Raw genomic sequence first — 27,668 nt, 5'->3', positions numbered from 1 at the left:
TCTAAGGGTATGATTAACATTTTGGGTGCGAGAGGTCTTGGGTTTAAAATCCAGGATGAGTCCGTCTGCAGCTTTAAAAGTGCTCTTATTAATTTGTAGCGTGCATCCTGCTTCCTTTACGAGGAGCGCAGAGGGTTCCAACAGGAAAGAGGCTCGTTGGTCTAGGGGTATGATTCTCGCTTAGGGTGCGAGAGGTCCCGGGTTCAAATCCCGGACGAGCCCGCATTCAGCCTTCATTTTTAAAGTTGCATCCATTGATCCGGCTTTCTTTTGACGTCTAAGTCGCACCCTTTTTCTCAGTTCCTCATCTGCAATTTAAACTTGGTTGGCTGCTTAGCTTGATGGGTTTGAGAGTTTGCACTGAAAGGAGGTATGGTCACAGAAATCGCTCAGATGGCAACCGTCTACAGTTGAACCTTGCTTCACATCTTTCGCGTGACATTTTTGGGGTCAACAGTCGATTGGGAAGTTAGCCCGAGCTGGTGGAGGCATGGCAAAAATGAGTGTCTTAGCAGCCATGTGCATAGTCTTTTTGCATTTGGCAACCAAGGGAGCAAGCAGATTTGTGTGGCTCGTTGGTCTAGGGTTGTGATTCTTGCTTCAGGTGCGACAGTTCTTGGGTTCAAATCCTGGATGAGCCTGTCTGAAGCTTTGAAAACACCTTTTTGGAGGAGTAGCTTTCTATCCTGCTTGCTTTGGCTCAGTTGCAAGGCATCATCATTGTGGTTTTTTCAGTGTCAATGTCATTTACAGCGCTGGTCACTGGCCAGACGTGGCATTGTCAATATAGCTCATTTGGGAGAGTGTAAAGTCTGATTTATACTTCTGGGTCGAACAGGCGCCGTAGCTACGGCCTTTTCTTCGGCCTCTGCCGTGGTACTCCGGTTTACACAAGCATCATGCCCGTGGACACTGCAGACTAGCGGTTCGCATGTGTACTGCACGTCGACGCGGACAATGATGCAGAAGTATAAATGAAAACCAACGCACAGCGGGTACGAGAGGTCCCGGGTTTCTGGAGTTGTATAAGTCGATCCGACCATTGCCATAGTTGGGCGGCGCTGCACTGCAACCATCTGGGTTGGGATCGAGCCTCAAGTCCCTTACCCTGATAAGCTTTGGTCAACACTCGATTGGAAGGGAAGCCCAAGCTGGTGTAGCTGTGGCAGATAAGAGTTTTTTTTTTTTGCAGCCATATCTGTCGTCTTCACGACGTCACACCCCTAGGAGTCTTGTTGGTCTAGGGGTATGATTCTCGCTTAAGTTGCGAGAGGGCCCACCTTCAAATCCCGAACGAGCCAGTCTGCAACTTCAAAAGTGCTCTTTTAATGTGTATCTGTGCATCCTGCTTTCTTTACCGGGAACACAGTGAAGAGTTTGGTTGAATGCCTCGTTGGTCTGGGGTATGATTTACATTTACATTTACATTTATTCATTTAGCCGACGCTTTTATCCAAAGCGACTTACAATTGGGAATACAACAAGTGATTCATCCTAAGGAGGCAGATCAACATAGGAAGTGTTCAAAAATACCATATATCAGGCGTTGTTAGAAGAGTGCAGGCTAGAAGGAGAAGATCAAGAAAGAGAGGAAAAACAGGCTAGAAGGGAGGATATTTTTTTTTTTTTTTTTTTTTTTTATTGAGTCAGATAGTGTCGAAAAAGATGGGTTTTCAGCAGTCGTTTGAAAGCTGTTAAGGAGTCTGCATTCCGGATAGGGGTGGGAAGATCATTCCACCAGGCAGGAACGTTGAACGAGAATGTTCTGGACAGTGATTTCATGCCTCTCTGTGGTGGTACAATGAGGCGTCTTTCACTAGAGGATCTCAGTCTTCTGGAAGGAGTGTAGATGTGTAGTAGTGAATGGAGGTAGGCAGGTGATGATCCGGTGGCTGTCCTATAGGCCAGCATCAGTGTCTTGAATTTGATGCGTGCTGTAACCGGTAGCCAGTGCAGGGATATGAAGAGAGGTGTAACATGGGCCTTTTTGGGCTCGTTGAAGACCAGTCGTGCTGCTGCATTCTGAATCATTTGTAGAGGCTTGATTGTACATGCTGGAAGACCAGCTAAAAGAGCATTGCAGTAGTCCAGCCTGGAAATGACCAGGGCCTGGACGAGGAGTTGTGTAGCATGCTCTGTTAGGAAGGGCCTGATCTTTCTGATGTTGTACAATGCAAACCTGCAAGATCGAGCGGTCTTAGCTATGTGGTCTTTAAAAGTCAGTTGGTTGTCAAAGATAACACCCAGATTTCTGGCTGAAGTTGATGGGGTAATTGTTGATGAACCTAACTGGATGGAGAAGTCATGCTGTAGAGATGGAGTGGCAGGAAAGATAAGGAGTTCCGTCTTTGCTAGATTGAGCTGTAGATGGTGTTCCTTTATCCATGCAGAGATATCCGCTAGGCAACCTGAGATCCGTGCAGCTACCGATGGATCGTCTGGTTTGAAAGAAAGATAGAGCTGTGTGTCATCAGCATAGCAATGGTAGGAGAAGCCATGTGCCTGTATGATGGGGCCCAGAGATGTAGTGTATATGGAGAAGAGGAGAGGTCCAAGAACTGAACCCTGAGGAACCCCAGTGACCAGTTGATGAGTTTTGGATACCTCGCCTCCCCAGGCCACTCTGAAAGACCTACCAGAGAGGTAGGATTTGAACCAGCGAAGTGAAGTCCCTGTAATACCCAGCATTGAGAGGGTGGACAGGAGGATCTGGTGATTCACAGTGTCAAAAGCTGCAGATAGGTCCAGCAAGATGAGTACCGATGATTTGGACTCAGCTTTTGCCGTCCGCAAGGCTTCAGTGACAGACAGTAGCGCAGTCTCAGTTGAATGGCCGCTTCTGAACCCTGATTGGTTAGAGTCCAGTAGATTGTTCTGTGAGAGGAATAAGGATAGCTGGTTGAAAACAGCCCGTTCCAGTGTTTTTGCTATGAATGGAAGGAGGGAGACAGGTCTGTAGTTGTCTATGAGTGAGGAGTTAAGTGTAGGTTTTTTGAGCAGTGGGGTTACCCGGGCCTGCTTAAATGTAGTGGGAAAAGTGCCTGTGAGAAGAGATGTGTTGATGATGTGTGTGAGCGCCGGTAGGATTGTAGGGGAGATTGCTTGGAGAAGGTGTGAGGGGATAGGATCTAAAGGACATGTCGTCGGATGGCTGGAGAGGAAAAGTTTGGTTACTTCTGCCTCCGAGCAAGGACAGAAGGAGAAGTGGGGTGTTCCAGCCGTGATTGTGGTCAATTTTAGTTCCTGTATGTGTGGAGCTGAGAACTTATTATTGATCGATGTAGTTTTGTCTGTAAAAAATGTGGCGAAATCATCAGCTGTTATAGAAGTTGTGGGAGGTGGTGGAGGGGGACAAAGCAGTGTATTAAATGTTTTGAAAAGGTTGCGTGCGTCCGGGGAATTGTTGATCCTGTTGTGGAAGTATGAAGATTTGGCTGCATGTACTTGGGTAGCGAAAGATGAGAGCATAGACCGATACATACTGAGGTCGGATGGATCCTTAGATTTGTGCCATTTTCTCTCAGCTGCCCTAAGTTTGGAACGATGCTCACGAAGAACATCGGATAACCAAGGGGTTGTCGGAGCAGATCGTGCTGGCCTGGAGGAGAGAGGGCATATAGCATCTAGACAGGAGGTAATAGTGGAGCATAAGGTGTCAGTTGCTGCATTAGTGTCCAGGGATGAGAAGTGAGTAGGAGAGGGAAGGGAGGAGGATACTAAAGAAGAAAGATGGGAGTGTGAGAGAGAGCGTAGGTTTCTTCTAAAAGTAACAGGTAGAGGGGTTGGGAGTGCACAAGTAGCAAGATGTAGGTCAAATGTAATGAAGAAGTGGTCAGAGATGTGTAGGGGTTTGACCACAACATTGTCTGAAATACAATTTCGCATGTAAATGAGATCAAGTTGGTTGCCAGATTTATGAGTGCATGTAGTGATAACACGTTGTAGATCAAATGAAGCTAGAAGTGAATTGAAGTCAGCAGCATAGGGTTTGTCAAGGTGAATGTTGAGGTCCCCAAAGACTAGAAGTGGGCTGCCATCCTCTGGAAACGAGGACAGCAGCCCATCCAGCTCTTCTAAGAAGATGCCAAGTTGAGTAGGAGGGCGGTAGATTACCACAATGTGGAGTTCGATAGGAGATGTTACAGTGATTGTATGAGATTCAAATGAACTATAATTGCATAGAGGAGAATGGGTTGAGTATTTCCAGTTGTTAGAAATAAGAAGTCCCGTCCCCCCACCCCTTCCAGTCTGACGAGGGGTGTGAGAGAAGGAAAAGTTATTAGAAAGAGCAGCTGGGGTTGCAGAGTCTTCTGGACGAATCCAGGTCTCAGTCAAGCCTAGAATGCTCAAACCAGATTGCACAGAAAATGCTGAAATGAAGTCAGATTTGTTTACAGCTGATTGACAGTTCCAGAGTCCAACCGTGAAAGAGAAAGGTTCAGTGGAAGAAGTGTCGATAGGACGCAGGTTAGAAATATTGCGTCGACGTGTGCGTGTGATATTAGTGCGGTGTGAAGAGACCACCGGAATGAGTTGGAAACACATGATAGAGGAGGACAGAAAGAAGAGTGAAATAAAGGAGAGGAGTACTTAAGTGCGTTGTCGGTGTCGTTGCTCGGAGAAGTCGCGCAGGAAAAGTCGCAGTCTTTACTCTCGTCGGTCTTCACGCGAGGAGGCTGAACGCTTCCGCTGACGCTTCAGCGTCAGCTGTTCTGACGCAGTTAAATAGACAACCAAACAGTGCTTCAATGATAAAAGCTAGGGACGCCTCCTAGGCTCAGTGAGCCGCGAATGTCTCGCCCGCACGCAAAATGGCTCAATAGAAACTCAAAAAGCAACAGCTTCGCACTTGTAATAGCTCCAGAAGGGAACGATATGACAAAAACAAAAGCTTCCCTTGGCCGTACGCTCAGTTATCAATTTTAATGATTGCAATAAAAACTAGAATTTAAAGCAAAAACAATCGCAGGACAAATAACAGAAGAACACTCCTTTTCTAACAGTGAATAGATGTAAATAAAACAAACGAATAATTAAATAGAACAACAGAGTACTTTAAGAAGCAGCTCAAAATTAATATTAACCAATAAGTAAATAGAAACTACAGAGTGCGTTTTAGAAGCAGCTCAAATTTAATATTAACCAATAAGTAAATAGAAACTACAGAGTGCGTTTTAGAAGCAGCTCAAATTTAATATTAACGAATAAGTGAATAGAAACTACAGAGTGCGTTTTAGAAGCAGCTCAAATTTAATATTAACCAATAAGTAAATAGAAACTACAGAGTGCGTTTTAGAAGCAGCTCAAATTTAATATTTAACCAATAAGTAAATAGAAACTACAGAGTGCGTTTTAGAAGCAGCTCAAATTTAATATTTAACCAATAAGTAAATAGAAACTACAGAGTGCGTTTTAGAAGCAGCTCAAATTTAATATTAACCAATAAGTAAATAGAAACTACAGAGTGCGTTTTAGAAGCAGCTCAAATTTAATATTTAACCAATAAGTAAATAGAAACTACAGAGTGCGTTTTAGAAGCAGCTCAAATTTAATATTTAACCAATAAGTAAATAGAAACTACAGAGTGCGTTTTAGAAGCAGCTCAAATTTAATATTAACTAATAATTGAATAGAAACTACAGAGTGCTTAAGAGAACAGCGGCTTAAAATTAATACTTAGGAATAAGTAATTAAACAGAAACGACAAAGTGCTTTTAGCAGCAACTCTAAGTAACGACCGCCTAGTGAAATAGTATTAAAGTAGACACTTACGCGCCGTCGTTCTTTCTCGTCTGAGGACTGAACTCACTTTCCCGCAGTATGGAAAGTAAGCAAACTATTTAAGCAGTATTCTCGCTAGCCACGCCTCCTAGGCTCAGTGAGCCGCGAATGTCTCGCCCGCACGCAAAATGGCTCAATAGAAACTCAAAAAGCAACAGCTTCGCACTTGTAATAGCTCCAGAAGGGAACGATATGACAAAAACAAAAGCTTCCCTTGGCCGTACGCTCAGTTATCAATTTTAATGATTGCAATAAAAACTAGAATTTAAAGCAAAAACAATCGCAGGACAAATAACAGAAGAACACTCCTTTTCTAACAGTGAATAGATGTAAATAAAACAAACGAATAATTAAATAGAACAACAGAGTACTTTAAGAAGCAGCTCAAAATTAATATTAACCAATAAGTAAATAGAAACTACAGAGTGCGTTTTAGAAGCAGCTCAAATTTAATATTAACGAATAAGTAAATAGAAACTACAGAGTGCGTTTTAGAAGCAGCTCAAATTTAATATTAACGAATAAGTGAATAGAAACTACAGAGTGCGTTTTAGAAGCAGCTCAAATTTAATATTAACCAATAAGTAAATAGAAACTACAGAGTGCGTTTTAGAAGCAGCTCAAATTTAATATTTAACCAATAAGTAAATAGAAACTACAGAGTGCGTTTTAGAAGCAGCTCAAATTTAATATTTAACCAATAAGTAAATAGAAACTACAGAGTGCGTTTTAGAAGCAGCTCAAATTTAATATTAACTAATAAGTAAATAGAAACTACAGAGTGCGTTTTAGAAGCAGCTCAAATTTAATATTTAACCAATAAGTAAATAGAAACTACAGAGTGCGTTTTAGAAGCAGCTCAAATTTAATATTAACTAATAATTGAATAGAAACTACAGAGTGCTTAAGAGAACAGCGGCTTAAAATTAATACTTAGGAATAAGTAATTAAACAGAAACGACAAAGTGCTTTTAGCAGCAACTCTAAGTAACGACCGCCTAGTGAAATAGTATTAAAGTAGACACTTACGCGCCGTCGTTCTTTCTCGTCTGAGGACTGAACTCACTTAAGGACTGATTCTCGCTTAAGTTGCGAGAGGTCCCGGCTTCAAATCCCGAACGAGCCTGTCTGCAACTTCAAAAGTGCTCTTTTAATGTGTATCTGTGAATCCTGCTTTCTTTACCGGGAGCACAGTGAAGAGTTTGGTTGAATGGCTCGTTGGTCTAGGGGTATGATTCTCGCTTCGGGTGCGAGAGGTCCCGGGTTCAAATAACGGACGAGCCCGACTCAGTCGTTAAAGCCTGTTTTACTTGAGTTTTAATGTCTATCCTGTAAGTGCCAAAATGGACTTTTCTTACCAGGGGTGCAGCAAAGCATGTCGCCGGGTACAATGAATTGTGTAGGTAGTTGGCTCGTTGGTCTAGGTGTATGATTCTCGCTTAGGGTGCGAGAGGTCCCGGATTCAAATCCCGGACGAGCCTGTCAGCAACTTCAAAAGTGCTCTTTTAATGTGTATCTGTACATCCTGCTTTCTTTACCGGGAGCACAGTGAAGAGTTTGGTTGAATGCCTCGCTGGTCTGGGGTATGATTCTCGCTTAAGTTGCGAGAGGTCCCGGCTTCAAATCCCGAACGAGCCCGACTCAGTCGTTAAAGCCTGTTTTACTTGAGTTTTAATGTCAATCCTGTAAGTGCCAAAATGGACTTTTTTTACCAGGGGTGCAGTAAAGCATGTGGCCGGGTACAATGAATTGTGTAGGTAGTTGGCTCGTTGGTCTAGGGGTATGATTCTCGCTTAGGGTGCGAGAGGTCCCGGGTTCAAATCCCGGACGAGCCCGCCGTGGCCTTTGAGGCCTGTTTTCAGTCTGGGGTTGATTCGAGGCTCACGTCCTGACAAGTTTTGGTCAACATTCGATTGTAAGGGCTGTCCAATCTGGTGGAGACCCAGCAGAAAGGATGTGGGAGTTTTTTGCAGCCGTATGTGCCTTCTTCACAACTGCACACCATTGATAGGCTCGTTTGTCTAAGGGTATGATTAACATTCTGGGTGCGAGAGGTCTTGGGTTTAAAATCCAGGATGAGTCCGTCTGCAGCTTTAAAAGTGCTCTTATTAATTTGTAGCGTGCATCCTGCTTCCTTTACGAGGAGCGCAGAGGGTTCCAACAGGAGAGAGGCTCGTTGGTCTAGGGGTATGATTCTCGCTTAGGGTGCGAGAGGTCCCGGGTTCAAATCCCGGACGAGCCCGCATTCAGCCTTCATTTTTAAAGTTGCATCCATTGATCCGGCTTTCTTTTGACGTCTAAGTCGCACCCTTTTTCTCAGTTCCTCATCTGCAATTTAAACTTGGTTGGCTGCTTAGCTTGATGGGTTTGAGAGTTTGCACTGAAAGGAGGTATGGTCACAGAAATCGCTCAGATGGCAACCGTCTACAGTTGAACCTTGCTTCACATCTTTCGCGTGACATTTTTGGGGTCAACAGTCGATTGGGAAGTTAGCCCGAGCTGGTGGAGGCATGGCAAAAATGAGTGTCTTAGCAGCCATGTGCATAGTCTTTTTGCATTTGGCAACCAAGGGAGCAAGCAGATTTGTGTGGCTCGTTGGTCTAGGGTTGTGATTCTTGCTTCAGGTGCGACAGTTCTTGGGTTCAAATCCTGGACGAGCCTGTCTGAAGCTTTGAAAACACCTTTTTGGAGGAGTAGCTGTCTATCCTGCTTGCTTTGGCTCAGTTGCAAGCCATCATTAGGTAGGACTGAAATCTTCCTACTTGTGGTTTTTTCAGTGTCAATGTCATTTACAGCGCTGGTCACTGGCCAGACGTGGCATTGTCAATATAGCTCATTTGGGAGAGTGTAAAGTCTGATTTATACTTCTGGGTCGAACAGGCGCCGTAGCTACGGCCTTTTCTTCGGCCTCTGCCGTGGTACTCCGGTTTACACAAGCATCATGCCCGTGGACACTGCAGACTAGCGGTTCGCATGTGTACTGCACGTCGACGCGGACAATGATGCAGAAGTATAAATGAAAACCAACGCACAGCGGGTACGAGAGGTCCCGGGTTTCTGGAGTTGTATAAGTCGATCCAACCATTGCCATAGTTGGGCGGAGCTGCACTGCAACCATCTGGGTTGGGATCGAGCCTCAAGTCCCTTACCCTGATAAGCTTTGGTCAACACTCGATTGGAAGGGAAGCCCAAGCTGGTGTAGCTGTGGCAGATAAGAGTTTTTTTTTTTTGCAGCCATATCTGTCGTCTTCACGACGTCACACCCCTAGGAGTCTTGTTGGTCTAGGGGTATGATTCTCGCTTAAGTTGCGAGAGGGCCCACCTTCAAATCCCGAACGAGCCAGTCTGCAACTTCAAAAGTGCTCTTTTAATGTGTATCTGTGAATCCTGCTTTCTTTACCGGGAGCACAGTGAAGAGTTTGGTTGAATGGCTCGTTGGTCTAGGGGTATGATTCTCGCTTCGGGTGCGAGAGGTCCCGGGTTCAAATAACGGACGAGCCCGACTCAGTCGTTAAAGCCTGTTTTACTTGAGTTTTAATGTCTATCCTGTAAGTGCCAAAATGGACTTTTCTTACCAGGGGTGCAGCAAAGCATGTCGCCGGGTACAATGAATTGTGTAGGTAGTTGGCTCGTTGGTCTAGGGGTATGATTCTCGCTTAGGGTGCGAGAGGTCCCGGATTCAAATCCCGGACGAGCCTGTCAGCAACTTCAAAAGTGCTCTTTTAATGTGTATCTGTACATCCTGCTTTCTTTACCGGGAGCACAGTGAAGAGTTTGGTTGAATGCCTCGCTGGTCTGGGGTATGATTCTCGCTTAAGTTGCGAGAGGTCCCGGCTTCAAATCCCGAACGAGCCCGACTCAGTCGTTAAAGCCTGTTTTACTTGAGTTTTAATGTCTATCCTGTAAGTGCCAAAATGGACTTTTTTTACCAGGGGTGCAGTAAAGCATGTGGCCGGGTACAATGAATTGTGTAGGTAGTTGGCTCGTTGGTCTAGGGGTATGATTCTCGCTTAGGGTGCGAGAGGTCCCGGGTTCAAATCCCGGACGAGCCCGCCGTGGCCTTTTAGGCCTGTTTTCAGTCTGGGGTTGATTCGAGGCTCACGTCCTGACAAGTTTTGGTCAACATTCGATTGTAAGGGCTGTCCAATCTGGTGGAGACCCAGCAGAAAGGATGTGGGAGTTTTTTGCAGCCGTATGTGCCTTCTTCACGACTGCACACCATTGATAGGCTCGTTTGTCTAAGGGTATGATTAACATTCTGGGTGCGAGAGGTCTTGGGTTTAAAATCCAGGATGAGTCCGTCTGCAGCTTTAAAAGTGCTCTTATTAATTTGTAGCGTGCATCCTGCTTCCTTTACGAGGAGCGCAGTGGGTTCCAACAGGAAAGAGGCTCGTTGGTCTAGGGGTATGATTCTCGCTTAGGGTGCGAGAGGTCCCGGGTTCAAATCCCGGACGAGCCCGCATTCAGCCTTCATTTTTAAAGTTGCATCCATTGATCCGGCTTTCTTTTGACGTCTAAGTCGCACCCTTTTTCTCAGTTCCTCATCTGCAATTTAAACTTGGTTGGCTGCTTAGCTTGATGGGTTTGAGAGTTTGCACTGAAAGGAGGTATGGTCACAGAAATCGCTCAGATGGCAACCGTCTACAGTTGAACCTTGCTTCACATCTTTCGCGTGACATTTTTGGGGTCAACAGTCGATTGGGAAGTTAGCCCGAGCTGGTGGAGGCATGGCAAAAATGAGTGTCTTAGCAGCCATGTGCATAGTCTTTTTGCATTTGGCAACCAAGGGAGCAAGCAGATTTGTGTGGCTCGTTGGTCTAGGGTTGTGATTCTTGCTTCAGGTGCGACAGTTCTTGGGTTCAAATCCTGGACGAGCCTGTCTGAAGCTTTGAAAACACCTTTTTGGAGGAGTAGCTTTCTATCCTGCTTGCTTTGGCTCAGTTGCAAGGCATCATCATTGTGGTTTTTTCAGTGTCAATGTCATTTACAGCGCTGGTCACTGGCCAGACGTGGCATTGTCAATATAGCTCATTTGGGAGAGTGTAAAGTCTGATTTATACTTCTGGGTCGAACAGGCGCCGTAGCTACGGCCTTTTCTTCGGCCTCTGCCGTGGTACTCCGGTTTACACAAGCATCATGCCCGTGGACACTGCAGACTAGCGGTTCGCATGTGTACTGCACGTCGACGCGGACAATGATGCAGAAGTATAAATGAAAACCAACGCACAGCGGGTACGAGAGGTCCCGGGTTTCTGGAGTTGTATAAGTCGATCCGACCATTGCCATAGTTGGGCGGCGCTGCACTGCAACCATCTGGGTTGGGATCGAGCCTCAAGTCCCTTACCCTGATAAGCTTTGGTCAACACTCGATTGGAAGGGAAGCCCAAGCTGGTGTAGCTGTGGCAGATAAGAGTTTTTTTTTTTTGCAGCCATATCTGTCGTCTTCACGACGTCACACCCCTAGGAGTCTTGTTGGTCTAGGGGTATGATTCTCGCTTAAGTTGCGAGAGGGCCCACCTTCAAATCCCGAACGAGCCAGTCTGCAACTTCAAAAGTGCTCTTTTAATGTGTATCTGTGCATCCTGCTTTCTTTACCGGGAACACAGTGAAGAGTTTGGTTGAATGCCTCGTTGGTCTGGGGTATGATTCTCGCTTAAGTTGCGAGAGGTCCCGGCTTCAAATCCCGAACGAGCCTGTCTGCAACTTCAAAAGTGCTCTTTTAATGTGTATCTGTGAATCCTGCTTTCTTTACCGGGAGCACAGTGAAGAGTTTGGTTGAATGGCTCGTTGGTCTAGGGGTATGATTCTCGCTTCGGGTGCGAGAGGTCCCGGGTTCAAATAACGGACGAGCCCGACTCAGTCGTTAAAGCCTGTTTTACTTGAGTTTTAATGTCTATCCTGTAAGTGCCAAAATGGACTTTTCTTACCAGGGGTGCAGCAAAGCATGTCGCCGGGTACAATGAATTGTGTAGGTAGTTGGATCGTTGGTCTAGGGGTATGATTCTCGCTTAGGGTGCGAGAGGTCCCGGATTCAAATCCCGGACGAGCCTGTCAGCAACTTCAAAAGTGCTCTTTTAATGTGTATCTGTACATCCTGCTTTCTTTACCGGGAGCACAGTGAAGAGTTTGGTTGAATGCCTCGCTGGTCTGGGGTATGATTCTCGCTTAAGTTGCGAGAGGTCCCGGCTTCAAATCCCGAACGAGCCCGACTCAGTCGTTAAAGCCTGTTTTACTTGAGTTTTAATGTCAATCCTGTAAGTGCCAAAATGGACTTTTTTTACCAGGGGTGCAGTAAAGCATGTGGCCGGGTACAATGAATTGTGTAGGTAGTTGGCTCGTTGGTCTAGGGGTATGATTCTCGCTTAGGGTGCGAGAGGTCCCGGGTTCAAATCCCGGACGAGCCCGCCGTGGCCTTTGAGGCCTGTTTTCAGTCTGGGGTTGATTCGAGGCTCACGTCCTGACAAGTTTTGGTCAACATTCGATTGTAAGGGCTGTCCAATCTGGTGGAGACCCAGCAGAAAGGATGTGGGAGTTTTTTGCAGCCGTATGTGCCTTCTTCACAACTGCACACCATTGATAGGCTCGTTTGTCTAAGGGTATGATTAACATTCTGGGTGCGAGAGGTCTTGGGTTTAAAATCCAGGATGAGTCCGTCTGCAGCTTTAAAAGTGCTCTTATTAATTTGTAGCGTGCATCCTGCTTCCTTTACGAGGAGCGCAGAGGGTTCCAACAGGAGAGAGGCTCGTTGGTCTAGGGGTATGATTCTCGCTTAGGGTGCGAGAGGTCCCGGGTTCAAATCCCGGACGAGCCCGCATTCAGCCTTCATTTTTAAAGTTGCATCCATTGATCCGGCTTTCTTTTGACGTCTAAGTCGCACCCTTTTTCTCAGTTCCTCATCTGCAATTTAAACTTGGTTGGCTGCTTAGCTTGATGGGTTTGAGAGTTTGCACTGAAAGGAGGTATGGTCACAGAAATCGCTCAGATGGCAACCGTCTACAGTTGAACCTTGCTTCACATCTTTCGCGTGACATTTTTGGGGTCAACAGTCGATTGGGAAGTTAGCCCGAGCTGGTGGAGGCATGGCAAAAATGAGTGTCTTAGCAGCCATGTGCATAGTCTTTTTGCATTTGGCAACCAAGGGAGCAAGCAGATTTGTGTGGCTCGTTGGTCTAGGGTTGTGATTCTTGCTTCAGGTGCGACAGTTCTTGGGTTCAAATCCTGGACGAGCCTGTCTGAAGCTTTGAAAACACCTTTTTGGAGGAGTAGCTGTCTATCCTGCTTGCTTTGGCTCAGTTGCAAGCCATCATTAGGTAGGACTGAAATCTTCCTACTTGTGGTTTTTTCAGTGTCAATGTCATTTACAGCGCTGGTCACTGGCCAGACGTGGCATTGTCAATATAGCTCATTTGGGAGAGTGTAAAGTCTGATTTATACTTCTGGGTCGAACAGGCGCCGTAGCTACGGCCTTTTCTTCGGCCTCTGCCGTGGTACTCCGGTTTACACAAGCATCATGCCCGTGGACACTGCAGACTAGCGGTTCGCATGTGTACTGCACGTCGACGCGGACAATGATGCAGAAGTATAAATGAAAACCAACGCACAGCGGGTACGAGAGGTCCCGGGTTTCTGGAGTTGTATAAGTCGATCCAACCATTGCCATAGTTGGGCGGAGCTGCACTGCAACCATCTGGGTTGGGATCGAGCCTCAAGTCCCTTACCCTGATAAGCTTTGGTCAACACTCGATTGGAAGGGAAGCCCAAGCTGGTGTAGCTGTGGCAGATAAGAGTTTTTTTTTTTTGCAGCCATATCTGTCGTCTTCACGACGTCACACCCCTAGGAGTCTTGTTGGTCTAGGGGTATGATTCTCGCTTAAGTTGCGAGAGGGCCCACCTTCAAATCCCGAACGAGCCAGTCTGCAACTTCAAAAGTGCTCTTTTAATGTGTATCTGTGAATCCTGCTTTCTTTACCGGGAGCACAGTGAAGAGTTTGGTTGAATGGCTCGTTGGTCTAGGGGTATGATTCTCGCTTAAGTTGCGAGAGGTCCCGGCTTCAAATCCCGAACGAGCCTGTCTGCAACTTCAAAAGTGCTCTTTTAATGTGTATCTGTGAATCCTGCTTTCTTTACCGGGAGCACAGTGAAGAGTTTGGTTGAATGGCTCGTTGGTCTAGGGGTATGATTCTCGCTTCGGGTGCGAGAGGTCCCGGGTTCAAATAACGGACGAGCCCGACTCAGTCGTTAAAGCCTGTTTTACTTGAGTTTTAATGTCTATCCTGTAAGTGCCAAAATGGACTTTTCTTACCAGGGGTGCAGCAAAGCATGTCGCCGGGTACAATGAATTGTGTAGGTAGTTGGATCGTTGGTCTAGGGGTATGATTCTCGCTTAGGGTGCGAGAGGTCCCGGATTCAAATCCCGGACGAGCCTGTCAGCAACTTCAAAAGTGCTCTTTTAATGTGTATCTGTACATCCTGCTTTCTTTACCGGGAGCACAGTGAAGAGTTTGGTTGAATGCCTCGCTGGTCTGGGGTATGATTCTCGCTTAAGTTGCGAGAGGTCCCGGCTTCAAATCCCGAACGAGCCCGACTCAGTCGTTAAAGCCTGTTTTACTTGAGTTTTAATGTCTATCCTGTAAGTGCCAAAATGGACTTTTTTTACCAGGGGTGCAGTAAAGCATGTGGCCGGGTACAATGAATTGTGTAGGTAGTTGGCTCGTTGGTCTAGGGGTATGATTCTCGCTTAGGGTGCGAGAGGTCCCGGGTTCAAATCCCGGACGAGCCCGCCGTGGCCTTTGAGGCCTGTTTTCAGTCTGGGGTTGATTCGAGGCTCACGTCCTGACAAGTTTTGGTCAACATTCGATTGTAAGGGCTGTCCAATCTGGTGGAGACCCAGCAGAAAGGATGTGGGAGTTTTTTGCAGCCGTATGTGCCTTCTTCACGACTGCACACCATTGATAGGCTCGTTTGTCTAAGGGTATGATTAACATTCTGGGTGCGAGAGGTCTTGGGTTTAAAATCCAGGATGAGTCCGTCTGCAGCTTTAAAAGTGCTCTTATTAATTTGTAGCGTGCATCCTGCTTCCTTTACGAGGAGCGCAGTGGGTTCCAACAGGAAAGAGGCTCGTTGGTCTAGGGGTATGATTCTCGCTTAGGGTGCGAGAGGTCCTGGGTTCAAATCTCGGACGAGCCCGCATTCAGCCTTCATTTTTAAAGTTGCATCCATTGATCCGGCTTTCTTTTGACGTCTAAGTCGCACCCTTTTTCTCAGTTCCTCATCTGCAATTTAAACTTGGTTGGCTGCTTAGCTTGATGGGTTTGAGAGTTTGCACTGAAAGGAGGTATGGTCACAGAAATCGCTCAGATGGCAACCGTCTACAGTTGAACCTTGCTTCACATCTTTCGCGTGACATTTTTGGGGTCAACAGTCGATTGGGAAGTTAGCCCGAGCTGGTGGAGGCATGGCAAAAATGAGTGTCTTAGCAGCCATGTGCATAGTCTTTTTGCATTTGGCAACCAAGGGAGCAAGCAGATTTGTGTGGCTCGTTGGTCTAGGGTTGTGATTCTTGCTTCAGGTGCGACAGTTCTTGGGTTCAAATCCTGGACGAGCCTGTCTGAAGCTTTGAAAACACCTTTTTGGAGGAGTAGCTGTCTATCCTGCTTGCTTTGGCTCAGTTGCAAGCCATCATTAGGTAGGACTGAAATCTTCCTACTTGTGGTTTTTTCAGTGTCAATGTCATTTACAGCGCTGGTCACTGGCCAGACGTGGCATTGTCAATATAGCTCATTTGGGAGAGTGTAAAGTCTGATTTATACTTCTGGGTCGAACAGTCGCCGTAGCTACGGCCTTTTCTTCGGCCTCTGCCGTGGTACTCCGGTTTACACAAGCATCATGCCCGTGGACACTGCAGACTAGCGGTTCGCATGTGTACTGCACGTCGACGCGGACAATGATGCAGAAGTATAATTGAAAACCAACGCACAGCGGGTACGAGAGGTCCCGGGTTTCTGGAGTTGTATAAGTCGATCCGACCATTGCCATAGTTGGGCGGCGCTGCACTGCAACCATCTGGGTTGGGATCGAGCCTCAAGTCCCTTACCCTGATAAGCTTTGGTCAACACTCGATTGGAAGGGAAGCCCAAGCTGGTGTAGCTGTGGCAGATAAGAGTTGTTTTTTTTTGCAGCCATATCTGTCGTCTTCACGACGTCATACCCCTAGGAGTCTTGTTGGTCTAGGGGTATGATTCTCGCTTAAGTTGCGAGAGGTCCCGGCTTCAAATCCCGAACGAGCCTGTCTGCAACTTCAAAAGTGCTCTTTTAATGTGTATCTGTGCATCCTGCTTTCTTTACCGGGAGCACAGTGAAGAGTTTGGTTGAATGGCTCGTTGGTCTAGGGGTATGATTCTCGCTTCGGGTGCGAGAGGTCCCGGGTTCAAATAACGGACGAGCCCGACTCAGTCGTTAAAGCCTGTTTTACTTGAGTTTTAATGTTTATCCTGTAAGTGCCAAAATGGACCTTTTTTACCAGGGGTGCAGTAAAGCATGTGGCCGGGTACAATGAATTGTGTCGGTAGTTGGCTCGTTGGTCTAGGGGTATGATTCTCGCTTAAGGTGCGAGAGGTCCCGGGTTCAAATCCCGGACGAGGCCGCCGTGGCCTTTGAGGCCTGTTTTCAGTCTGGGGTTGATTCGAGGCTCACGTCCTGACATCTTTTGGTCAACATTCGATTGTAAGGGCTGTCCAATCTGGTGGAGACCCAGCAGAAAGGATGTGGGAGTTTTTTGCAGCCGTATGTGCCTTCTTCACGACTGGACACCATTGATAGGCTCATTTGTCTAAGGGTATGATTAACATTTTGGGTGCGAGAGGTCTTGGGTTTAAAATCCAGGATGAGTCCGTCTGCAGCTTTGAAAGTGCTCTTATTAATTTGTAGCGTGCATCCTGCTTCCTTTACGAGGAGCGCAGAGGGTTCCAACAGGAAAGAGGCTCGTTGGTCTAGGGGTATGATTCTCGCTTAGGGTGCGAGAGGTCCCGGGTTCAAATCCCGGACGAGCCCGCATTCAGCCTTCATTTTTAAAGTTGCATCCATTGATCCGGCTTTCTTTTGACGTCTAAGTCGCACCCTTTTTCTCAGTTCCTCATCTGCAATTTAAACTTGGTTGGCTGCTTAGCTTGATGGGTTTGAGAGTTTGCACTGAAAGGAGGTATGGTCACAGAAATCGCTCAGATGGCAACCGTCTACAGTTGAACCTTGCTTCACATCTTTCGCGTGACATTTTTGGGGTCAACAGTCGATTGGGAAGTTAGCCCGAGCTGGTGGAGGCATGGCAAAAATGAGTGTCTTAGCAGCCATGTGCATAGTCTTTTTGCATTTGGCAACCAAGGGAGCAAGCAGATTTGTGTGGCTCGTTGGTCTAGGGTTGTGATTCTTGCTTCAGGTGCGACAGTTCTTGGGTTCAAATCCTGGATGAGCCTGTCTGAAGCTTTGAAAACACCTTTTTGGAGGAGTAGCTTTCTATCCTGCTTGCTTTGGCTCAGTTGCAAGGCATCATCATTGTGGTTTTTTCAGTGTCAATGTCATTTACAGCGCTGGTCACTGGCCAGACGTGGCATTGTCAATATAGCTCATTTGGGAGAGTGTAAAGTCTGATTTATACTTCTGGGTCGAACAGGCGCCGTAGCTACGGCCTTTTCTTCGGCCTCTGCCGTGGTACTCCGGTTTACACAAGCATCATGCCCGTGGACACTGCAGACTAGCGGTTCGCATGTGTACTGCACGTCGACGCGGACAATGATGCAGAAGTATAAATGAAAACCAACGCACAGCGGGTACGAGAGGTCCCGGGTTTCTGGAGTTGTATAAGTCGATCCGACCATTGCCATAGTTGGGCGGCGCTGCACTGCAACCATCTGGGTTGGGATCGAGCCTCAAGTCCCTTACCCTGATAAGCTTTGGTCAACACTCGATTGGAAGGGAAGCCCAAGCTGGTGTAGCTGTGGCAGATAAGAGTTTTTTTTTTTGCAGCCATATCTGTCGTCTTCACGACGTCACACCCCTAGGAGTCTTGTTGATCTAGGGGTATGATTCTCGCTTAAGTTGCGAGAGGGCCCACCTTCAAATCCCGAACGAGCCAGTCTGCAACTTCAAAAGTGCTCTTTTAATGTGTATCTGTGCATCCTGCTTTCTTTACCGGGAACACAGTGAAGAGTTTGGTTGAATGCCTCGTTGGTCTGGGGTATGATTCTCGCTTAAGTTGCGAGAGGTCCCGGCTTCAAATCCCGAACGAGCCTGTCTGCAACTTCAAAAGTGCTCTTTTAATGTGTATCTGTGAATCCTGCTTTCTTTACCGGGAGCACAGTGAAGAGTTTGGTTGAATGGCTCGTTGGTCTAGGGGTATGATTCTCGCTTCGGGTGCGAGAGGTCCCGGGTTCAAATCCCGGACGAGCCCGCATTCAGCCTTCATTTTTAAAGTTGCATCCATTGATCCGGCTTTCTTTTGACGTCTAAGTCGCACCCTTTTTCTCAGTTCCTCATCTGCAATTTAAACTTGGGTGGCTGCTTAGCTTGATGGGTTTGAGAGTTTGCACTGAAAGGAGGTATGGTCACAGAAATCGCTCAGATGGCAACCGTCTACAGTTGAACCTTGCTTCACATCTTTCGCGTGACATTTTTGGGGTCAACAGTCGATTGGGAAGTTAGCCCGAGCTGGTGGAGGCATGGCAAAAATGAGTGTCTTAGCAGCCATGTGCATAGTCTTTTTGCATTTGGCAACCAAGGGAGCAAGCAGATTTGTGTGGCTCGTTGGTCTAGGGTTGTGATTCTTGCTTCAGGTGCGACAGTTCTTGGGTTCAAATCCTGGACGAGCCTGTCTGAAGCTTTGAAAACACCTTTTTGGAGGAGTAGCTGTCTATCCTGCTTGCTTTGGCTCAGTTGCAAGCCATCATTAGGTAGGACTGAAATCTTCCTACTTGTGGTTTTTTCAGTGTCAATGTCATTTACAGCGCTGGTCACTGGCCAGACGTGGCATTGTCAATATAGCTCATTTGGGAGAGTGTAAAGTCTGATTTATACTTCTGGGTCGAACAGTCGCCGTAGCTACGGCCTTTTCTTCGGCCTCTGCCGTGGTACTCCGGTTTACACAAGCATCATGCCCGTGGACACTGCAGACTAGCGGTTCGCATGTGTACTGCACGTCGACGCGGACAATGATGCAGAAGTATAATTGAAAACCAACGCACAGCGGGTACGAGAGGTCCCGGGTTTCTGGAGTTGTATAAGTCGATCCGACCATTGCCATAGTTGGGCGGCGCTGCACTGCAACCATCTGGGTTGGGATCGAGCCTCAAGTCCCTTACCCTGATAAGCTTTGGTCAACACTCGATTGGAAGGGAAGCCCAAGCTGGTGTAGCTGTGGCAGATAAGAGTTTTTTTTTTTTGCAGCCATATCTGTCGTCTTCACGACGTCACACCCCTAGGAGTCTTGTTGGTCTAGGGGTATGATTCTCGCTTAAGTTGCGAGAGGGCCCACCTTCAAATCCCGAACGAGCCAGTCTGCAACTTCAAAAGTGCTCTTTTAATGTGTATCTGTGAATCCTGCTTTCTTTACCGGGAGCACAGTGAAGAGTTTGGTTGAATGGCTCGTTGGTCTAGGGGTATGATTCTCGCTTAAGTTGCGAGAGGTCCCGGCTTCAAATCCCGAACGAGCCTGTCTGCAACTTCAAAAGTGCTCTTTTAATGTGTATCTGTGAATCCTGCTTTCTTTACCGGGAGCACAGTGAAGAGTTTGGTTGAATGGCTCGTTGGTCTAGGGGTATGATTCTCGCTTCGGGTGCGAGAGGTCCCGGGTTCAAATAACGGACGAGCCCGACTCAGTCGTTAAAGCCTGTTTTACTTGAGTTTTAATGTCTATCCTGTAAGTGCCAAAATGGACTTTTCTTACCAGGGGTGCAGCAAAGCATGTCGCCGGGTACAATGAATTGTGTAGGTAGTTGGATCGTTGGTCTAGGGGTATGATTCTCGCTTAGGGTGCGAGAGGTCCCGGATTCAAATCCCGGACGAGCCTGTCAGCAACTTCAAAAGTGCTCTTTTAATGTGTATCTGTACATCCTGCTTTCTTTACCGGGAGCACAGTGAAGAGTTTGGTTGAATGCCTCGCTGGTCTGGGGTATGATTCTCGCTTAAGTTGCGAGAGGTCCCGGCTTCAAATCCCGAACGAGCCCGACTCAGTCGTTAAAGCCTGTTTTACTTGAGTTTTAATGTCTATCCTGTAAGTGCCAAAATGGACTTTTTTTACCAGGGGTGCAGTAAAGCATGTGGCCGGGTACAATGAATTGTGTAGGTAGTTGGCTCGTTGGTCTAGGGGTATGATTCTCGCTTAGGGTGCGAGAGGTCCCGGGTTCAAATCCCGGACGAGCCCGCCGTGGCCTTTGAGGCCTGTTTTCAGTCTGGGGTTGATTCGAGGCTCACGTCCTGACAAGTTTTGGTCAACATTCGATTGTAAGGGCTGTCCAATCTGGTGGAGACCCAGCAGAAAGGATGTGGGAGTTTTTTGCAGCCGTATGTGCCTTCTTCACGACTGCACACCATTGATAGGCTCGTTTGTCTAAGGGTATGATTAACATTCTGGGTGCGAGAGGTCTTGGGTTTAAAATCCAGGATGAGTCCGTCTGCAGCTTTAAAAGTGCTCTTATTAATTTGTAGCGTGCATCCTGCTTCCTTTACGAGGAGCGCAGTGGGTTCCAACAGGAAAGAGGCTCGTTGGTCTAGGGGTATGATTCTCGCTTAGGGTGCGAGAGGTCCTGGGTTCAAATCTCGGACGAGCCCGCATTCAGCCTTCATTTTTAAAGTTGCATCCATTGATCCGGCTTTCTTTTGACGTCTAAGTCGCACCCTTTTTCTCAGTTCCTCATCTGCAATTTAAACTTGGTTGGCTGCTTAGCTTGATGGGTTTGAGAGTTTGCACTGAAAGGAGGTATGGTCACAGAAATCGCTCAGATGGCAACCGTCTACAGTTGAACCTTGCTTCACATCTTTCGCGTGACATTTTTGGGGTCAACAGTCGATTGGGAAGTTAGCCCGAGCTGGTGGAGGCATGGCAAAAATGAGTGTCTTAGCAGCCATGTGCATAGTCTTTTTGCATTTGGCAACCAAGGGAGCAAGCAGATTTGTGTGGCTCGTTGGTCTAGGGTTGTGATTCTTGCTTCAGGTGCGACAGTTCTTGGGTTCAAATCCTGGACGAGCCTGTCTGAAGCTTTGAAAACACCTTTTTGGAGGAGTAGCTGTCTATCCTGCTTGCTTTGGCTCAGTTGCAAGCCATCATTAGGTAGGACTGAAATCTTCCTACTTGTGGTTTTTTCAGTGTCAATGTCATTTACAGCGCTGGTCACTGGCCAGACGTGGCATTGTCAATATAGCTCATTTGGGAGAGTGTAAAGTCTGATTTATACTTCTGGGTCGAACAGTCGCCGTAGCTACGGCCTTTTCTTCGGCCTCTGCCGTGGTACTCCGGTTTACACAAGCATCATGCCCGTGGACACTGCAGACTAGCGGTTCGCATGTGTACTGCACGTCGACGCGGACAATGATGCAGAAGTATAATTGAAAACCAACGCACAGCGGGTACGAGAGGTCCCGGGTTTCTGGAGTTGTATAAGTCGATCCGACCATTGCCATAGTTGGGCGGCGCTGCACTGCAACCATCTGGGTTGGGATCGAGCCTCAAGTCCCTTACCCTGATAAGCTTTGGTCAACACTCGATTGGAAGGGAAGCCCAAGCTGGTGTAGCTGTGGCAGATAAGAGTTGTTTTTTTTTGCAGCCATATCTGTCGTCTTCACGACGTCATACCCCTAGGAGTCTTGTTGGTCTAGGGGTATGATTCTCGCTTAAGTTGCGAGAGGTCCCGGCTTCAAATCCCGAACGAGCCTGTCTGCAACTTCAAAAGTGCTCTTTTAATGTGTATCTGTGCATCCTGCTTTCTTTACCGGGAGCACAGTGAAGAGTTTGGTTGAATGGCTCGTTGGTCTAGGGGTATGATTCTCGCTTCGGGTGCGAGAGGTCCCGGGTTCAAATAACGGACGAGCCCGACTCAGTCGTTAAAGCCTGTTTTACTTGAGTTTTAATGTTTATCCTGTAAGTGCCAAAATGGACCTTTTTTACCAGGGGTGCAGTAAAGCATGTGGCCGGGTACAATGAATTGTGTCGGTAGTTGGCTCGTTGGTCTAGGGGTATGATTCTCGCTTAAGGTGCGAGAGGTCCCGGGTTCAAATCCCGGACGAGGCCGCCGTGGCCTTTGAGGCCTGTTTTCAGTCTGGGGTTGATTCGAGGCTCACGTCCTGACATCTTTTGGTCAACATTCGATTGTAAGGGCTGTCCAATCTGGTGGAGACCCAGCAGAAAGGATGTGGGAGTTTTTTGCAGCCGTATGTGCCTTCTTCACGACTGGACACCATTGATAGGCTCATTTGTCTAAGGGTATGATTAACATTTTGGGTGCGAGAGGTCTTGGGTTTAAAATCCAGGATGAGTCCGTCTGCAGCTTTGAAAGTGCTCTTATTAATTTGTAGCGTGCATCCTGCTTCCTTTACGAGGAGCGCAGAGGGTTCCAACAGGAAAGAGGCTCGTTGGTCTAGGGGTATGATTCTCGCTTAGGGTGCGAGAGGTCCCGGGTTCAAATCCCGGACGAGCCCGCATTCAGCCTTCATTTTTAAAGTTGCATCCATTGATCCGGCTTTCTTTTGACGTCTAAGTCGCACCCTTTTTCTCAGTTCCTCATCTGCAATTTAAACTTGGTTGGCTGCTTAGCTTGATGGGTTTGAGAGTTTGCACTGAAAGGAGGTATGGTCACAGAAATCGCTCAGATGGCAACCGTCTACAGTTGAACCTTGCTTCACATCTTTCGCGTGACATTTTTGGGGTCAACAGTCGATTGGGAAGTTAGCCCGAGCTGGTGGAGGCATGGCAAAAATGAGTGTCTTAGCAGCCATGTGCATAGTCTTTTTGCATTTGGCAACCAAGGGAGCAAGCAGATTTGTGTGGCTCGTTGGTCTAGGGTTGTGATTCTTGCTTCAGGTGCGACAGTTCTTGGGTTCAAATCCTGGATGAGCCTGTCTGAAGCTTTGAAAACACCTTTTTGGAGGAGTAGCTTTCTATCCTGCTTGCTTTGGCTCAGTTGCAAGGCATCATCATTGTGGTTTTTTCAGTGTCAATGTCATTTACAGCGCTGGTCACTGGCCAGACGTGGCATTGTCAATATAGCTCATTTGGGAGAGTGTAAAGTCTGATTTATACTTCTGGGTCGAACAGGCGCCGTAGCTACGGCCTTTTCTTCGGCCTCTGCCGTGGTACTCCGGTTTACACAAGCATCATGCCCGTGGACACTGCAGACTAGCGGTTCGCATGTGTACTGCACGTCGACGCGGACAATGATGCAGAAGTATAAATGAAAACCAACGCACAGCGGGTACGAGAGGTCCCGGGTTTCTGGAGTTGTATAAGTCGATCCGACCATTGCCATAGTTGGGCGGCGCTGCACTGCAACCATCTGGGTTGGGATCGAGCCTCAAGTCCCTTACCCTGATAAGCTTTGGTCAACACTCGATTGGAAGGGAAGCCCAAGCTGGTGTAGCTGTGGCAGATAAGAGTTTTTTTTTTTGCAGCCATATCTGTCGTCTTCACGACGTCACACCCCTAGGAGTCTTGTTGATCTAGGGGTATGATTCTCGCTTAAGTTGCGAGAGGGCCCACCTTCAAATCCCGAACGAGCCAGTCTGCAACTTCAAAAGTGCTCTTTTAATGTGTATCTGTGCATCCTGCTTTCTTTACCGGGAACACAGTGAAGAGTTTGGTTGAATGCCTCGTTGGTCTGGGGTATGATTCTCGCTTAAGTTGCGAGAGGTCCCGGCTTCAAATCCCGAACGAGCCTGTCTGCAACTTCAAAAGTGCTCTTTTAATGTGTATCTGTGAATCCTGCTTTCTTTACCGGGAGCACAGTGAAGAGTTTGGTTGAATGGCTCGTTGGTCTAGGGGTATGATTCTCGCTTCGGGTGCGAGAGGTCCCGGGTTCAAATCCCGGACGAGCCCGCATTCAGCCTTCATTTTTAAAGTTGCATCCATTGATCCGGCTTTCTTTTGACGTCTAAGTCGCACCCTTTTTCTCAGTTCCTCATCTGCAATTTAAACTTGGGTGGCTGCTTAGCTTGATGGGTTTGAGAGTTTGCACTGAAAGGAGGTATGGTCACAGAAATCGCTCAGATGGCAACCGTCTACAGTTGAACCTTGCTTCACATCTTTCGCGTGACATTTTTGGGGTCAACAGTCGATTGGGAAGTTAGCCCGAGCTGGTGGAGGCATGGCAAAAATGAGTGTCTTAGCAGCCATGTGCATAGTCTTTTTGCATTTGGCAACCAAGGGAGCAAGCAGATTTGTGTGGCTCGTTGGTCTAGGGTTGTGATTCTTGCTTCAGGTGCGACAGTTCTTGGGTTCAAATCCTGGACGAGCCTGTCTGAAGCTTTGAAAACACCTTTTTGGAGGAGTAGCTGTCTATCCTGCTTGCTTTGGCTCAGTTGCAAGCCATCATTAGGTAGGACTGAAATCTTCCTACTTGTGGTTTTTTCAGTGTCAATGTCATTTACAGCGCTGGTCACTGGCCAGACGTGGCATTGTCAATATAGCTCATTTGGGAGAGTGTAAAGTCTGATTTATACTTCTGGGTCGAACAGTCGCCGTAGCTACGGCCTTTTCTTCGGCCTCTGCCGTGGTACTCCGGTTTACACAAGCATCATGCCCGTGGACACTGCAGACTAGCGGTTCGCATGTGTACTGCACGTCGACGCGGACAATGATGCAGAAGTATAATTGAAAACCAACGCACAGCGGGTACGAGAGGTCCCGGGTTTCTGGAGTTGTATAAGTCGATCCGACCATTGCCATAGTTGGGCGGCGCTGCACTGCAACCATCTGGGTTGGGATCGAGCCTCAAGTCCCTTACCCTGATAAGCTTTGGTCAACACTCGATTGGAAGGGAAGCCCAAGCTGGTGTAGCTGTGGCAGATAAGAGTTGTTTTTTTTTGCAGCCATATCTGTCGTCTTCACGACGTCATACCCCTAGGAGTCTTGTTGGTCTAGGGGTATGATTCTCGCTTAAGTTGCGAGAGGTCCCGGCTTCAAATCCCAAACGAGCCTGTCTGCAACTTCAAAAGTGCTCTTTTAATGTGTATCTGTGCATCCTGCTTTCTTTACCGGGAGCACAGTGAAGAGTTTGGTTGAATGGCTCGTTGGTCTAGGGGTATGATTCTCGCTTCGGGTGCGAGAGGTCCCGGGTTCAAATAACGGACGAGCCCGACTCAGTCGTTAAAGCCTGTTTTACTTGAGTTTGAATGTTTATCCTGTAAGTGCCAAAATGGACCTTTTTTACCAGGGGTGCAGTAAAGCATGTGGCCGGGTACAATGAATTAGGTAGGTAGTTGGCTCGTTGGTCTAGGGTTATGATTCTCGCTTAAGGTGCGAGAGGTCCCGGGTTCAAATCCCGGACGAGGCCGCCGTGGCCTTTGAGGCCTGTTTTCAGTCTGGGGTTGATTCGAGGCTCACGTCCTGACAACTTTTGGTCAACATTCGATTGTAAGGGCTGTCCAATCTGGTGGAGACCCAGCAGAAAGGATGTGGGAGTTTTTTGCAGCCGTATGTGCCTTCTTCACGACTGGACACCATTGATAGGCTCATTTGTCTAAGGGTATGATTAACATTTTGGGTGCGAGAGGTCTTGGGTTTAAAATCCAGGATGAGTCCGTCTGCAGCTTTGAAAGTGCTCTTATTAATTTGTAGCGTGCATCCTGCTTCCTTTACGAGGAGCGCAGAGGGTTCCAACAGGAAAGTGGCTCGTTGGTCTAGGGGTATGATTCTCGCTTAGGGTGCGAGAGGTCACGGGTTCAAATCCCGGACGAGCCCGCATTAAGCCTTCATTTTTAAAGTTGCATCCATTGATCCGGCTTTCTTTTGACGTCTAAGTCGCACCCTTTTTCTCAGTTCCTCATCTGCAATTTAAACTTGGTTGGCTGCTTAGCTTGATGGGTTTGAGAGTTTGCACTGAAAGGAGGTATGGTCACAGAAATCGCTCAGATGGCAACCGTCTACAGTTGAACCTTGCTTCACATCTTTCGCGTGACATTTTTGGGGTCAACAGTCGATTGGGAAGTTAGCCCGAGCTGGTGGAGGCATGGCAAAAATGAGTGTCTTAGCAGCCATGTGCATAGTCTTTTTGCATTTGGCAACCAAGGGAGCAAGCAGATTTGTGTGGCTCGTTGGTCTAGGGTTGTGATTCTTGCTTCAGGTGCGACAGTTCTTGGGTTCAAATCCTGGACGAGCCTGTCTGAAGCTTTGAAAACACCTTTTTGGAGGAGTAGCTGTCTATCCTGCTTGCTTTGGCTCAGTTGCAAGCCATCATTAGGTAGGACTGAAATCTTCCTACTTGTGGTTTTTTCAGTGTCAATGTCATTTACAGCGCTGGTCACTGGCCAGACGTGGCATTGTCAATATAGCTCATTTGGGAGAGTGTAAAGTCTGATTTATACTTCTGGGTCGAACAGTCGCCGTAGCTACGGCCTTTTCTTCGGCCTCTGCCGTGGTACTCCGGTTTACACAAGCATCATGCCCGTGGACACTGCAGACTAGCGGTTCGCATGTGTACTGCACGTTGACGCGGACAATGATGCAGAAGTATAATTGAAAACCAACGCACAGCGGGTACGAGAGGTCCCGGGTTTCTGGAGTTGTATAAGTCGATCCGACCATTGCCATAGTTGGGCGGCGCTGCACTGCAACCATCTGGGTTGGGATCGAGCCTCAAGTCCCTTACCCTGATAAGCTTTGGTCAACACTCGATTGGAAGGGAAGCCCAAGCTGGTGTAGCTGTGGCAGATAAGAGTTTTTTTTTTTGCAGCCATATCTGTCGTCTTCACGACGTCATACCCCTAGGAGTCTTGTTGGTCTAGGGGTATGATTCTCGCTTAAGTTGCGAGAGGTCCCGGCTTCAAATCCCGAACGAGCCTGTCTGCAACTTCAAAAGTGCTCTTTTAATGTGTATCTGTGCATCCTGCTTTCTTTACCGGGAGCACAGTGAAGAGTTTGGTTGAATGGCTCGTTGGTCTAGGGGTATGATTCTCGCTTCGGGTGCGAGAGGTCCCGGGTTCAAATAACGGACGAGCCCGACTCAGTCGTTAAAGCCTGTTTTACTTGAGTTTGAATGTTTATCCTGTAAGTGCCAAAATGGACCTTTTTTACCAGGGGTGCAGTAAAGCATGTGGCCGGGTACAATGAATTGTGTAGGTAGTTGGCTCGTTGGTCTAGGGGTATGATTCTCGTTTACGGTGCGAGAGGTCCCGGATTCAAATCCCGGACGAGCCTGTCAGCAACTTCAAAAGTGCTCTTTTAATGTGTATCTGTACATCCTGCTTTCTTTACCGGGAGCACAGTGAAGAGTTTGGTTGAATGCCTCGCTGGTCTGGGGTATGATTCTCGCTTAAGTTGCGAGAGGTCCCGGCTTCAAATCCCGAACGAGCCCGACTCAGTCGTTAAAGCCTGTTTTACTTGAGTTTTAATGTCTATCCTGTAAGTGCCAAAATGGACCTTTTTTACCAGGGGTGCAGTAAAGCATGTGGCCGGGTACAATGAATTGTGTCGGTAGTTGGCTCGTTGGTCTAGGGGTATGATTCTCGCTTAAGGTGCGAGAGGTCCCGGGTTCAAATCCCGGACGAGGCCGCCGTGGCCTTTGAGGCCTGTTTTCAGTCTGGGGTTGATTCGAGGCTCACGTCCTGACATCTTTTGGTCAACATTCGATTGTAAGGGCTGTCCAATCTGGTGGAGACCCAGCAGAAAGGATGTGGGAGTTTTTTGCAGCCGT

The 27,668-nt window shown here is 47.5% G+C and overlaps 22 non-coding genes across 22 annotated transcripts; all 22 read left to right on the top strand.

The window, feature by feature from the left end:
- Positions 1 to 150: 150 nt before the first annotated feature.
- Positions 151 to 222, top strand: trnap-agg (transfer RNA proline (anticodon AGG)). The gene has a single exon. It is a non-coding gene; the product is annotated as a tRNA-Pro (tRNA).
- Positions 223 to 7,544: 7,322 nt separating this feature from the next.
- trnap-agg (transfer RNA proline (anticodon AGG)) lies at positions 7,545 to 7,616 on the top strand. The gene has a single exon. It is a non-coding gene; the product is annotated as a tRNA-Pro (tRNA).
- Positions 7,617 to 7,951: 335 nt separating this feature from the next.
- Positions 7,952 to 8,023, top strand: trnap-agg (transfer RNA proline (anticodon AGG)). The gene has a single exon. It is a non-coding gene; the product is annotated as a tRNA-Pro (tRNA).
- A 1,384-nt stretch (positions 8,024 to 9,407) lies between these two features.
- Positions 9,408 to 9,479, top strand: trnap-agg (transfer RNA proline (anticodon AGG)). The gene has a single exon. It is a non-coding gene; the product is annotated as a tRNA-Pro (tRNA).
- A 282-nt stretch (positions 9,480 to 9,761) lies between these two features.
- On the top strand, positions 9,762 to 9,833 carry trnap-agg (transfer RNA proline (anticodon AGG)). The gene has a single exon. It is a non-coding gene; the product is annotated as a tRNA-Pro (tRNA).
- A 335-nt stretch (positions 9,834 to 10,168) lies between these two features.
- On the top strand, positions 10,169 to 10,240 carry trnap-agg (transfer RNA proline (anticodon AGG)). Its single transcript has one exon. It is a non-coding gene; the product is annotated as a tRNA-Pro (tRNA).
- Positions 10,241 to 12,113: 1,873 nt separating this feature from the next.
- Positions 12,114 to 12,185, top strand: trnap-agg (transfer RNA proline (anticodon AGG)). The gene has a single exon. It is a non-coding gene; the product is annotated as a tRNA-Pro (tRNA).
- A 335-nt stretch (positions 12,186 to 12,520) lies between these two features.
- trnap-agg (transfer RNA proline (anticodon AGG)) lies at positions 12,521 to 12,592 on the top strand. Its single transcript has one exon. It is a non-coding gene; the product is annotated as a tRNA-Pro (tRNA).
- A 1,896-nt stretch (positions 12,593 to 14,488) lies between these two features.
- trnap-agg (transfer RNA proline (anticodon AGG)) lies at positions 14,489 to 14,560 on the top strand. The gene has a single exon. It is a non-coding gene; the product is annotated as a tRNA-Pro (tRNA).
- A 335-nt stretch (positions 14,561 to 14,895) lies between these two features.
- On the top strand, positions 14,896 to 14,967 carry trnap-agg (transfer RNA proline (anticodon AGG)). Its single transcript has one exon. It is a non-coding gene; the product is annotated as a tRNA-Pro (tRNA).
- A 1,384-nt stretch (positions 14,968 to 16,351) lies between these two features.
- On the top strand, positions 16,352 to 16,424 carry trnal-aag (transfer RNA leucine (anticodon AAG)). Its single transcript has one exon. It is a non-coding gene; the product is annotated as a tRNA-Leu (tRNA).
- A 334-nt stretch (positions 16,425 to 16,758) lies between these two features.
- On the top strand, positions 16,759 to 16,830 carry trnap-agg (transfer RNA proline (anticodon AGG)). The gene has a single exon. It is a non-coding gene; the product is annotated as a tRNA-Pro (tRNA).
- A 1,321-nt stretch (positions 16,831 to 18,151) lies between these two features.
- On the top strand, positions 18,152 to 18,223 carry trnap-cgg (transfer RNA proline (anticodon CGG)). Its single transcript has one exon. It is a non-coding gene; the product is annotated as a tRNA-Pro (tRNA).
- A 1,896-nt stretch (positions 18,224 to 20,119) lies between these two features.
- On the top strand, positions 20,120 to 20,191 carry trnap-agg (transfer RNA proline (anticodon AGG)). The gene has a single exon. It is a non-coding gene; the product is annotated as a tRNA-Pro (tRNA).
- Positions 20,192 to 20,526: 335 nt separating this feature from the next.
- trnap-agg (transfer RNA proline (anticodon AGG)) lies at positions 20,527 to 20,598 on the top strand. Its single transcript has one exon. It is a non-coding gene; the product is annotated as a tRNA-Pro (tRNA).
- A 1,384-nt stretch (positions 20,599 to 21,982) lies between these two features.
- On the top strand, positions 21,983 to 22,055 carry trnal-aag (transfer RNA leucine (anticodon AAG)). Its single transcript has one exon. It is a non-coding gene; the product is annotated as a tRNA-Leu (tRNA).
- Positions 22,056 to 22,389: 334 nt separating this feature from the next.
- Positions 22,390 to 22,461, top strand: trnap-agg (transfer RNA proline (anticodon AGG)). The gene has a single exon. It is a non-coding gene; the product is annotated as a tRNA-Pro (tRNA).
- Positions 22,462 to 23,782: 1,321 nt separating this feature from the next.
- Positions 23,783 to 23,854, top strand: trnap-cgg (transfer RNA proline (anticodon CGG)). The gene has a single exon. It is a non-coding gene; the product is annotated as a tRNA-Pro (tRNA).
- Positions 23,855 to 25,238: 1,384 nt separating this feature from the next.
- Positions 25,239 to 25,311, top strand: trnal-aag (transfer RNA leucine (anticodon AAG)). Its single transcript has one exon. It is a non-coding gene; the product is annotated as a tRNA-Leu (tRNA).
- Positions 25,312 to 25,645: 334 nt separating this feature from the next.
- On the top strand, positions 25,646 to 25,717 carry trnap-agg (transfer RNA proline (anticodon AGG)). Its single transcript has one exon. It is a non-coding gene; the product is annotated as a tRNA-Pro (tRNA).
- Positions 25,718 to 27,100: 1,383 nt separating this feature from the next.
- Positions 27,101 to 27,172, top strand: trnar-acg (transfer RNA arginine (anticodon ACG)). Its single transcript has one exon. It is a non-coding gene; the product is annotated as a tRNA-Arg (tRNA).
- Positions 27,173 to 27,454: 282 nt separating this feature from the next.
- On the top strand, positions 27,455 to 27,527 carry trnal-aag (transfer RNA leucine (anticodon AAG)). Its single transcript has one exon. It is a non-coding gene; the product is annotated as a tRNA-Leu (tRNA).
- The last annotated feature ends 141 nt before the right edge of the window (positions 27,528 to 27,668 follow it).

The sequence above is a fragment of the Garra rufa genome, chromosome 2 (assembly GCF_049309525.1).
Source record: "Garra rufa chromosome 2, GarRuf1.0, whole genome shotgun sequence".
NCBI classification, from domain to species: domain Eukaryota; kingdom Metazoa; phylum Chordata; class Actinopteri; order Cypriniformes; family Cyprinidae; genus Garra; species Garra rufa.
This window is presented reverse-complemented; position numbering and strand designations above follow the sequence as displayed.